The sequence below is a fragment of the Phocoena phocoena genome, chromosome 2, assembly GCF_963924675.1.
Source record: "Phocoena phocoena chromosome 2, mPhoPho1.1, whole genome shotgun sequence".
NCBI classification, from domain to species: Eukaryota; Metazoa; Chordata; class Mammalia; order Artiodactyla; family Phocoenidae; genus Phocoena; species Phocoena phocoena.
This window is the reverse complement of record NC_089220.1, coordinates 7,376,979-7,390,362: the sequence shown is the minus strand read 5'-3', so window position 1 is coordinate 7,390,362 and position 13,384 is coordinate 7,376,979.

The window sequence follows — 13,384 nt, the reverse complement described above, 5'->3', positions numbered from 1 at the left end:
CATCTAGTGAGAAAGATCCAAAGATGGAAATTCCAAATGCTGCTCCACGTCAGGTGCTGTGTCAGGAATTTTCTATTTTCTAATTCAGTGACCACAATTCCATAAAGTGGACTTTAAATGTTCCATTTTTAGAGTTGCCATATGATCCAGCAATCTCACTCCCGGGCATATATCTACACAAAAATATAATTCAAAAAGATACATGTACCCCTATGTTCATAGCCGCACTATTCACAGTAGCCAAGACATGGAAACAACCTAAATGCCCATCGACAGAAGAATGGATGTAGTACATATATGCAATGGAATACTACTCAGCCATAAAAAAGAATGAAATAATGCCATTTGTAGCAACATGGATAGAGCTAGATATTATCATATTAAGTGAAGGTAAGTCAGGGAGAGAAAGACAAATACCATATGATATTTCTTGTATGTGGAATCTAAAATAAGACACAAATGAACTTTTATGAAACAGAAACAGACATTGAGAACAAGACTTGTGGTTGCCAAGGGCAGGGTGGGAGAGGAATGGAGTGGGAGTTTGGGATTAACAGATACAAACTATTATATATAGAATTGATAAACAGCAAGGTCCTACTGTATAGCACAGGGGACTATGGTCCACACTCTGTGATAAACCATAATGGAAAATAACAAAATAAATAAATAAATGCTCCATTTTTCAGACCAAACATTGCAAAATCTCCTGGTCATGAAGTTGGAATTCCAACATGGTGGACTCAGATTCATGCCTTTCCTTATGGAATGGCAATAGACCCAATATTAATTTGCAAAATAGAAAGAGATAGCCCACAATTAAGAGATATTATGTGTATCTTCGTGCAGTTACACTTCAGGGAATAGGAGCCTTATGTGCTGGGATAATCAGGCAGGCATTGGGGGTTGCTGAGTTGCACCATGATGGTGGGTTAGTTCTGGGTGGGCAGAGGGGAGGAGGTCTGGAAAGTCTCTTCCCCAGAGGCTTTAATGCCCGCGTGGAAACATTTTGACCACTCTTCCACTTTCTTACAGCAACCATGAGACATTTTATTCTAAACGATAACCCTAACCCCCATCCAAACCTTGCCTCCTCTTCATTTGTTCCCCCCATTTGACCTTTCACTTCCATGCCATTCTGTGCTACATCAAATCACTAGAAGTCAGAGCACTGGTTGGTGTCTCCATATCTGGTGTTAGCATTTTCTCAAGCCAGTGTCTGGGGAAACCCTGTCTATTGGCCAGGCCAAGCAGTGAGTTAGAAGACCCAGGAATACATCCCCACTGGCTCCCTTACTAGCTGGGAGACCCAGAGCAAATCATTTAGGGTCTCTGACAGTCACTTGTCTCTTTGCAAAGTGGGAGTAATATTGCTACCGTGCTTGAGTGAGAGCATATAAAGCACTTTGTAAACGTAATGTGCCATGCAAAAATTACTAGTTTGAAAGTGAATATTTCTTTGTTTAAATTTTGAATTAAAGGGTACACTTGGAATTACTGCTATAACTGGCATTTGTGGGTTTTTGCTTTGTTTTTCTGCTCCAGGCGGGTTGATTTCCCCCTTTTGACAAGCCTACATGTTCTCAGTTGTCTTGCTCCATCCTTCATCCACTCCTTGTCCTTCCATTAACCAGTCTCTCGGCTGTATCTGTGGAATCATTCTCCACCTTCCACTGTGCCATTCCTCTTTACCCCAGGTCTCTTGGCAGGCCACAGTGCTGATTACATGCCACAGAATCCAGCCATGAGTTCTCCATCCAAGTTCAAGCTCTAATTCCCCCCAGTACAATCTAAAACTATAACTGTACTGCAGTCAAAAATCCCTGTCTCCCTCCCTGTAAGCTCTTGGGTAGTCTGCCTTTTTTGGTTCCTTGAAACACTCCAAGGTCATGGAAAAGGCCATGGTTGACAGCCATGGGTTAAGGTCATAGCTCTATAAAATAACAAGCCCTACGCCATTGTTGAGCTGAAAGTGACTTACATCTTAATCCGGGTCCCAAATAGACATGTTTCGTCTTTTTCTGTTTTGGATTGGTGATAAATGAAGGTGAAAATGCGTGATGAGAAAGTCACTGCCTGAAGATGAGAAACCAGCATCCCATCCAAGCTCACCCTCACCCTACTGCCTCCCCACAATCACAGCTGTCCACTAGTGAGTCTCTTTGCCTCTCTGGATCTTGCTTGTTTCATTCATAAAATGGGAGGAAAAGTGAGAGGCACAGATGATTTTTTGAGATGCTCTTAAAATACAGACTCTGCCTTTATAAGCACCTAATAGCAACAACAATGAAATCTTAGATTTATGGAGTATGTAGCACAGAGACAAAAAAGTACATTATTTTGTACATTACGTCAACAAACCTATAAGGTATTTTATCAACTAGGAACTTTACTCAGTTGTTAGCAACCCCAAATAACAGTGGCTTAAATCATTTAGCTGTTCTTTTTCTTTTATATTACATGAACACCACAGAGCTGCTATGGTGATTTGACATTAGATCTTTCCAGTTTCTGGGTCCAGTGGTGACCCAGAATCTTTCCAACTTTCCACTCTGCCATCCTTAGCTCATTACTTCCCTCTTTAAGGCTGCTTCATGGTTGCAAGATGGCGGCTGTATCCCTAGCCATCATGCCCACATTGTAGGCAGCAGGAGGGAAACTAGAACAAAGGGAAGAGGGTGAACCTCCCAGACGAGTTGGGTCCTTTGAAAAGTTTCCCCCAGAAGTCCCATCTGATGATGTTCACCTAAATCTCTTTGGCCATCCCTGTCTGCAAGAGGGGCTAGGCGCATTGCTGTCTCCAGTAACCCCAGGGTTCAGTAAGTAAGGATAACAAGGTTGGATACTTGATAGGGAACTAGTAGTCTCTGTCATAAGAAGGTACTCTTATCACACACATTTTACAGATGAATAAACAAAGGTAAGCAACTTGCCAAGCATGTAGCTAGGAAGTTCAGGAGTTGGAATACAAAATCAGGCTGACTCCAGATCCTAAACTGTATGCTCAATAAAACTGAGATGATGACAGGTCAAATGATGCAGCCGCAAGTCCTCGTCTCCCCATCTGTAGAATGGGATCAGAGTGCTTGCTTCACAGGCTGAATGGCGGGGGGCGGGGGTGGTGGTAAATGAGGTCATGCATAGGAAAAGCTTGAGAATCTGGCTGAGCATAGGAGATGCTCAGAAACAGTAGATGCAGATTTTGATAGCCTGGCACTTACTGTACTGTTGCCCAAGTGTCCCACGTGAAAACACACCTCTCAGGAGACCTGTAAACTGCTGAAGCCCTGGGAACGTTCTATCCAATATGCCCTCTGGATCTGGACTTCCTTGCTAGTATGTGAACTTCCTAAAAGTACCTGGCACATGATAGGGCCAGAGTCACAGTTGGTCGATTGACAGAACAAATACTTTGTTTCCTTTTGGATGTTAAAATTACATAATTTTCTTCTGTGGATCACTTACCATAACAAAGATGCAGGCAAAGAGAGGCTTCAAGATCAGACCTGATTGTGGATATACATATGGGTGCACGTGTGTGCGTTTGTGTATGTGTTTATGTCTGTACTGTTTGAGCATGGTGCTAGGGGGGAAAGCAGCCTCACAAGAAGGGGAGATTCCAACTAGAATTCCACTTCTCCCTGATATTCTCAAAATATACCATTCAAGTTAAAGTGTATTCAAATATTAATGAAATGAATGAGGGAGAAAACATGAATAACACATAGGTTATAAGTGCTAATTATGAAGACACACTTATTTTGAAGAAAAGAAAACCTTCCATAAGGCATTTGTAAAAGCACAAAGAAAAAGAGAAAATCGTGTAACTCTGAAATGCCCACAGGGTCTCTACAGGGAGAACTCCTGCTAAGACATCCTCAAAGGAGCTTCTGCGTGGAGGGAGGTATTGGTCAAAATCCACAGTCAGTGTTTTCAGATTTGTTTATTTAATCATTTACAATGATGGTTCCTAGAGTAAATGGAGACGAAAAGCAAGATTCCTGCTCTGGTCCAGATTTCTCCCCTTTCTTGAGACTGTTTAACCGTCAGACCAAAGATGGGCACTCATCCTTAATCTCAGATCATGGACCAAGAATCAAGAGAGGAGCCAGCCCTTGTGCCGAGGTAGCCTGCCTGGTTCTGGAAGTCAAAGGCCCCTCTTCTCACCTTCACACAGAACTAGGTGGTGGAGCCCTGCTCTTTCCATTCACACCAAACTCGTGCCCAGCTCAGGGTCCTTGCAGTGGCTATTCCTTGCCTGGAACCCTCCTCCCAGGAATTCACAGGCTCACTCCTTTCCTTCAGTCACATGTCTCTCAACTGTCCCTCCAAGTCCCTGTCACTCTGTTCTTACCCTATTTTACAGCTAGTATTAACACTTGGCACTATCTATACATACATTTGTTTATTTATTTTCTGTCTCTCCCACTACAATGTAAACCACAGGGTAGAAGTTTTGTTGCAGTTACTACCCACCTCTGGTACCAGAACAGCGCTTGACATATAATAGTTGCTCAGTAAACATTTGCAGATGAATGAATGAATACTTTAATAACCACAATTCTCAGAGAGAATTCAACTGACTACAGCCAACTGATTTTATTACATTTGCAGAACTGAAAATCCATATCCTCTCAATCTTTCAAATCTAGATTGGGGGGCTTCCCTGGTGGCGCAGTGGTTGAGGGTCTGCCTGCCGATGCAGGGGACACGGGTTCGTGCCCCGGTCCGGGAAGATCCCGCATGCCGCGGAGCGGTTGGGCCCGTGAGCCATGGCCACTGAGCCTGCGCGACCGAAGCCTGTGCGCCGCAATGGGAGGGGCCACAACAGTGAGAGGCCCACGAACCGCAAAAAAAAAAAAAAAAAATCTAGATTGGAGTCCATCTCTTTCTCAGTCAGGAGACCGCAGTCCTTCCTCTGGGCTCCCCGGAAGCTTAAGAGACACGCACAACTGTGAGTGTCACTGTTGTGTTACAAATGTACATATCTTGCCTCTTTCATTGCTTTGCCCCACAATTAGCCTCCTGGAGGGCTGGTCTCACAATTACTGATTTTTCTCAGATTATGCTCTCCTCGAGGACATGGCTGCAGCTCATTTCTATATGACCCCCATTACCAACAGCACAGCATTGTATTTATTTATTTTAAATTGCAGTATAGTTGATTTACCATGTTGTGTTAGCATCTGGTGCAAGCAAAGTGATTCAGTTATGTGTACATATATATGTAAATATATATATTCTTTTTCAGATTCTTTTCCATTATAAGTTATTATAAGATATTGAATATAGTTCCCTGTGCTATACAATAGGACCTTCTCGTTTATCTATTTTATATATAATAGTGTGCATTTGTTAATCCCAAACTCCTAATTTATCAACCCCGCTTTTCCTTTGTTGACCGTAAATTTGTTCTCTATGTCTGTGAGTCTATTTCTCTTTTGTAAATAAATTCACTTGTAGCATTTTTAATTAGATTCCACATATAAGTGATATCATATAATATTTGTCTTTGTCTGACTTACTTCACTCTGTACCACAGTCTCTAGTTCCATCCACGTCTCTGCAAATGGCACAATTTCATTCCTTCTTATGGCTGAGTAATATTCCATTGTATATATGTACCACATCTTCTTTATCCATTCATCTGTCAATGGGTATTTAGGTTGCTTCCATGTCCTGGCTATTGTAAACAGTGCTGCTATGAACATTGGGGTGCATGGATCTTCTCGAATTAGTTTCCACCTTTTCTGGATACACAGCATAGCATTTTAATGGTGACTCACATTTATTCAGCGTGTGCTATGGGCCAGGTGCCATACCAAATACATCACATGCATTCACTTAGTGGCTTCCTTGTTCTTTTTTTAAAATCACACTGCAGAAATAAACATGTTTTACATTTCAACCCAGGAAGTGATACGTGTGTGTATAGCCACAGCCGTATCTATATCTCTACTGCTGCCGAAACCAAAACTTTAAAAACTATACTCATGGGTCCTATGTGAAATGCACATTGATATTTCCATTCTGTTTAATTTTTTAAAATGCTAGCTGTCACCCACTGAATGAGGGGTCGGCAACTCATGGCCCTGGGGCAAATCCAGCCTGACTCCTGTTTTTGTTAGTAAAGTTTTATGGGGACACAGCCACACCCATTCATGCATGCGTTCTCTGTGACGGCTTTTGCACGTCACGAGCAGAGTTGCGACCGACACCATTATACCCGCCAAGCCTAAATAAGTACTACCGAGCCCTTTAAGAAAGAGTTTGCAGACACTTGCGCTAAACTGATTTCAGATTCACATAGGAGTTGTGACCTACTGTTTTAGAAACTCCCTTTTGGCTCATACCATTCTGACAACTGCCCTTTAAGGGTGGTGCATGTTATACTCAGTTCCAAGTGAGCACACTGTATGACACTTGCTCCTAGACAGGTGATGAGTCAGCCTGCAGAGCGGGGTCTGACCTAAGTCACCCCAGAACACAGCCAGTGGCGGTTAACTAACGTGGAATTCTCCTCTGCTTTAGGGTGAGTTGAATATGGGTCTGTTGGTCAAAGGAATGATACACAAATTACATTTGTAACTTTAAAAACTTATCTTACGGGTAAACTTTGGAAGAAATGTTGGTCTTATTCTCCACCATATCCCTCAATAAATGAGTAGGGGAATGATACCAAGGAGCATTTAGTAGGCGGTACAACTTTAAAAAATGAAGTCGTTACATTTTAATTTTTCATTTCGAATATAGGCTCGGCTGCCTTGTTGGATTTGTTATTTAAACCTGACCTATAGCACTGATATCTACACACATATGGTAGACCAGCAGCTTGGCAGGACTCCCTGTGACTCACGCCCTTGTGTAATCCCCTCCCCTCCAGTGTGGGCTGGACCTCGTGATGCTCTCCTTACCAGCAGAGGACAGCAGAGGGATGGGATGTTATGTCTGAGATCAGGTTGTAGAGGACTGCGACTTCCATCTTGCTGGCATGTCCCTTGCCTCCACTGGCTGGCTAAGATGAAGCCAGTTGCCATATTGGGGGCTGCCCCGTGGAAGGGCCCACCTGGCCATGAACTGAGGGAGGCTCCCAGTTCAACACCCAGCAAGGAACTGAGAACTTGGAAGATCCTGCCCAGGTTAAGCCTTCAGACACCTTGACTGCCTTTGTAGAAAACCTGGGCTGGGAGACCCAGCTAAGCCATGTCTGGATTCCTGGCTCCATAGGAACTGTGGGATAAAAAATAAATATGTTCTGGGCTTCCCTGGTGGTGCAGTGGTTGAGAGTCTGCCTGCCGATGCAGGGGACACGGGTTCGTGCCCCGGTCCGGGAAGATCCCACATGCTGTGGAGCGGCTGGGCCCGTGAGCCATGGCCGCTGAGCCTGCGCGTCCGGAGCCTGTGCTCCGCAGCGGGAGAGGCCACAACAGTGAGAGGCCCGCGTACCGCAAAACAAACAAACAAAACAAAACAAAAAATATGTTCTGTTTTTCATCACTAAGTTTTGGAGTAATTTGTTATGTGGCAACAGATAGCTAATACACCACACTCCTTTATTATAATTTGGGTTTCTGGGATCCCCATCACTCAACAAATACATCCTCAGCAGCTATTAGGTGCCCAGTCCTATGAAAGATGGAGCAGAGGATCTGCAGAGCCTCAGGCTCCTACCCTCAGGGAGCTCGCCATCTGGTGAGAGATCAAAATATTGCAGACACATTTCGTGTTCTTAGCCACCTTGGTAATTGTTAGTCGTTTGGCTTCCATCTAAGAAGGTGCCCAATGGACTGTTTAGTCTCTTCAGTTGAATGCTGCTTTCTTAGGTTTTCCATAGATTTTCACGGTGTAGGTCCCCTCTTAGCTGTCCAGGTTGGAAACTCTTTATGAGAGTGGGCCGCAGGGAGCCCTCCCAAAATGGCCTTGGGCTTCCTTGGTCTGACACCCCGAAACTGTGAGTTAGTTCAAAAGGAACAGTGAGCGAGGCCTGATATTACCACAAATAATTTGGTTTCTGAAAGTCAAAAATGAACCAGATGGCTTTTAAGGAAAACAGGACACACACATCAGATTCCAGTTATATTAAAAGGATGACCCAATTTAGGAAAACACGAAGTGTAGTAAAAAAAATGTTTAAATAAACAAAATCTGCATAGTTATGAAACTATCATGTTTGCCGGGCTCCTCACTTTGGATAATGAATTTCTAAACTAGATAGATTGCATTCCAAACTTGAATCCAGGCTTGGAGAAGCCTGCAGTACTGTTTGGAATCGCAGACGATCGGAAGAGGAAAGAAAAAAAAAAAAAATTAGCGTGTGTGTCAACAGCCAATTTCGGGAAAGGAAAGGTCAGCGCTACACAAATGTGATAGATCCTATTCTAATGCAACCGGGAATAGTCAGCGCTCGCCCTGCTTTGTTGGCTGAACGCTGTGACACCTCTCGCTGGCGGTAGTCGCTGTCACCCGGAAACCTTCAGCGCCACCGGCAGACTCAGCACCGGGCTGGGTTGTCAGGGAGCGCCTCGGATTTATCTATTTATTTTTCTAGATAAATTAAAAACTCAGGGGGCACTTAAAATAAACTAGCAACTGCTCCTGAGGGTGTCTTTCTTGCGGTGTCACACATTCGCTGTTTTGGCAAGGAGTAAGTCACCTGCCTCCCCATCTTTCCCCACCAAGCACAAACGGCTAACGGAAGAGTGCGGGCGTGGGAACAGGCGCAGCCGCGGTTATTAATCCAGGAGAGGGGGCGCCAGGGAGGGTCCAGGTTCAGCAAGATGCTTTCAGGGTCACCCTATCTCTGGGGCATCTGTGCGAGACTTTCTGAGGCCAGGGAAGAAGGCCAGCTATTCTCCACTGTAATGAAATGCTGAAAGGCTCTCCAAGGGAACTTTCTTTCACCTATCCCAGGGAGGGGGTTGTCTTACGTTATAGGCACAGCATTTTTAGGGGATGATTTTTCCAGATAGGGTGATATCTATGCCATCTCTTTCTCTGCAGTGTAGGTATGTGTTGAATCACTAATTACTCAGTGAGCCACCTCTGTGGCCAGCATCTAGGAGACAGCCATGAGGAAGGGTAACAAAATCCCAGTCTTCCTGGGGGGGATGGTCCTACAATACACCACCCTCTGCAGAGTGTTATGACGTCAACGGTCTCCATGTAATACTGAGGGTAAGTGAGACCAGCACCTAAGAGCCAAAATGGCAAAGAGAAAAATCCTGTTCTGAACATCGTTCAGTACGGTTGACAAAGGGGTTTAGTCCAATTCGCCAGTCTGAAGGCCAAAATGCTAACTTCCTCCAAAAAAAGCTCTCTCCAGTGTCCAAACTAGTGTCCCCACCCATTCACTACTTCAGATGGAACAATCGCATCTGAGCTACAGGGTGCTACACAATCTCTTTTTTTTTGCTCTCTCAACCAAACAGGTTCTCTGAGCCTCTCAAAGCTTTTAAGTAAAGTTTTCTTTCTTTCCTTCCTTCCTTCTTTCCCTCCTTCTCTGTCTCTTCTCTTTCTTGTTTTCTCTCTCTCCTCTCTTTTTTTCATTTCCTTCCTTCTTCCCTCCCTTCTTTCCCTCCTTCCTTCTTTCCCTCCTTTTTTCTCTTTCTTTTCTTTCTTTCTTGTTTTTTCTCTTTCATTCCCTTCCTCCCTCCCTCTCTTCCTTCCTTTTCTCTCTATTCTCCTTCTTGTTTTCTCTCTTTCTCTTTCTTTCTTCTCTCTTTTCTCTATGAGGAAAAAAAATAGTCACTAAATCAGGGTAACAGTAAATGAGAGGCTTCACTCCCTTTCCACGATGTGATATTTGTTTTGATCATCCCCACCTGCCCATAACATTTTTCACACTCATCATCTATGTGAACACAGAGTTAGAAAGCTAGAAGTGTAAGAATCTAAATTGGATTATAACTGCATTATATGATAGAACACTCATTCTATGATGATATTCCAGAATCGTTCCTTTTAGGTGAGTAGCTTTCATTGAGAAGGCTTTTTTTTTTTTTTTTTAATAATAAATTTACTGTCAGAAGAGTCCTTCATTAGGGGAACCCATGTAAATTCCCACCTGAGTATTCATATATAATATAAATCAGATGCTCCTTAGTTTTAGGTAATTTGGTTGCAAGCATCTAATTTTATCACAATATAGCATCTTCCAGAAGATTATTTTAAAAGTGCTTATTCCTCGTGTTTTTTTCTTTTACTTTTTAAATTCTGTTTTTTTTTTTTTTTTGAGTCTTGGCAGGATTGAGGGAAGTACTAATTGTTTCTTAGCCAGAGCTTAAGTGCAACATTTTTCATTAGAATTTAACAAATGTTCATCTTAAAAGAGACTGACAATGGGTCAAACGGCTTCAGCTTCTCCCCTGTGAACCTGAATGCATTAGACTTGAGGCTTTTTATTCTCGGATCAAAGTTGCTTCTTATTCTCGGACTTAATTTAGTATAAGACTAATATGATGGTCTATTTCTTCTCTCTCTCTCTTTTTGGCTATAATAAAATTAGAATTAATTGAATAGAATGCAATCTCTAGCTTTTTTGTCAAGCACAGAAATTCCAAATACAACAATATGTTTGGAATATTTTTTTTTTGCCAGTAGTAAAATATTGTGCAAAATAATTATATAAATACACAAGAACATCTGGTCTTTTGAACTGTAGTCACTGCTGAATTTAAACATTGTATGCTTTTGACAAAATTAAAGGAGTTTATTCTTTGTTTTTCCTGGGCTTTAAGTAGCAAGCCACAAATAGTACTTAAGAGCTATCATTTCTAGTTCATTTTGAATATTACGTGGAGAAAGTTATTCTGCATTCTCCCAGACTCTCATATACTTAGGGTCTCTGGAATTGGGGCTCCAATAATGTATCACATTATTAAAACAATGACCCAAGTCAAATTAAAAGGGGGGAAAACCCTACTAAATGCTCTTCTCCCATTTTCCCCACAACAATTCCTAAATGCCAGTAGACAGAGCAATTTTGCTATCTTTTGTAGAGTACAGTAATTAAAATTTTTACCGCCACTTTTGCAATAAACTCGTGTGACTTTAAAAGTCTGTCCCCGCTCGCTTTCATGATGGAGACATCACACAATCTGTAATTCTGCTATTAAGGAAAAGAGAGCTAATCTTTTTGCATTTGAAGTAAGCCTTCATCATCAGTCCAACAAAGCCAGACAGATCAAAAAAGAAGCAGAGAGAGTATTTAAGGAAATTAGTACAAGTGTCAGTTAAAAGGTAAAAATTAATGCACTTATTATTGAAATATGGTTGAAACCTACGTTCTTTTCATTTCTTTGATATTGCCAAGGTCTAAAACATTCAATTAACTTTCCATTGTGTTTGGGGGAGAAAAGGCAGGGGATTGTCAGGGAAGTATGAGGGGTGTAGGTGGAGCTCAGTGAAAAATAGAATAGGATGAACAGGAGAGGGACCCAGACCTCACGGCCCAGTCCATGAAGTTGGAGCTGCTTCTGCCTTTTGGACCCCACCTGGTTTAGGATTTCAGATGGGCTCTAGACCCTGCTGCCCAGTTCCCTGACTAAGGATCGAACCCCGTGCCCCCTGCAGTGGAAGCATGGAGTCTCAACCACTGGACCGCCAGGGAAGTCCCTGGTCGGGAGATTTAAAAATCGGCATGCTGTTGGGCTTCCCTGGTGGCGCAGTGGTTGAGAGTCCGTCTGCCGATGCAGGGGACACGGGTTCGTGCCCCGGCCCGGGAGGATCCCACATGCCGCGGAGCGGCTGGGCCCGTGAGCCACGGCCACTGAGCCTGCGCGTCTGGAACCTGTTGCTCCGCAACGGGAGAGGCCACAACAGTGAGAGGCCCGCATACCGCAAAAAAAAAAAAAAAAAAAAAAAAAATCAGCATGTTGAATTCTTCACTGAAAAATCATAGACAATGTACATTTCTAGTTGTCCTGAGGTTTCGTGAATGGACCCATTCCTCGTCCTCCGATACAGCGTGATCACGATGATAACGAAACACAGAAGAAAGACTGGAAAGAGAATTGACTCTTTATGGGTGTTTGGTTTATGGATGAACTTTTGCCTTTTGACTAATTTTGTCTATCAATTTTTTCTGATGCTTCTGCATTTATTTTCATAACCAGAAAAATAAAATAAAGTTCATTTGGGGTAGTTTTATAGCAGCATGGGGTGTAGAGAGGAGGATAAATACGGGCTTTGGGGTCAGGCTGATTAGGGTCGTGGTGAGTAACTCAGCCGCTTCCTGCTGTATGACTGCAGGTACGTAGTTTAACATCTCTGAGTTAAAGGTTCCTTCCTCTGTATCCCTATGTAGTGATGTGAGTATCTTCTGTTTAGGTGGCTAATGAGTGTGAAAGCGTCTTAGAAGACATTCAATAAATGTTAATTTTTCAACCTGACACTATCCCTTCACAACTCCTTCATAGAAAAAAAAAATCAATGAATATTATTTGGTATTTATGGAGGAGTAGCATCAGCGTTTGATGTCACTTGCACAATGAACGTGTATTAACGCTCCATCACAAGCATCACTTTTATTTTGCTTTGAAATTTTTGCAAGTTTATTCAGTGGGGTAGATTTATAAGGCTACTTTCAGAACATCAAAACTCCTTAGCTGAACAATCATTATTTGACAATAGCAATTCAAGAATTTTTTCAATTGTATAATGAATCAATCTTCCTAAATTGTATGCATGTCAAATTGTGATCAACTTGCTGTGAAAATGTTCAGCAAGAGGAGGCCTAATGTTTAAAGTGAAAATTACTGGGATCACACACATTAATTTATCTCTATCATTAATGAAACATTATTTTATTGCCCCGAGAAAAAGACTTTTGCACATATTATAAAACAAATTTCAATAGAGAAATACTCTGGGGATTATGTCATCCCATAACACATCAGATGCAGAAGCTCTGCACCCCTAAATCTTAGCCTGGTGCCGGGCACATCATAGGCACCTTATCCATATTTTAAATACAAAAGAAATAGGCATATTTCCTAAAATGTGACTTGTACTCAGGGGGTGGCTGATGACTTTTGGAGAAGAAACCCAAGCAGCCCATTCTTGGCTTCATAAAGGCTACCAGGGAAGGGGCATACAGGACCCTTTTATTAGCAGGGACAATTCTGAGTTTAGAAAAGATAAGTTCTGTTAAGCAAACTCCCTTTCTACCTAAAAACAATGCTTGTAAAGTTGTGAAATGCATCTCCGAGGAAACATTTTTTACGGTATTTGTGCTCCTTTCTAGTCAACTCTGCCCAGGCACTAAAGGAAAATAACTCAGTTATAAAATCCCACACCACTGCTGTTGTGATTATTATTCTTATTAACATGCATATGATAGAAGTTAGTGCCAAATTGACAGATTTATGCTTTTGCAAAGGTAATG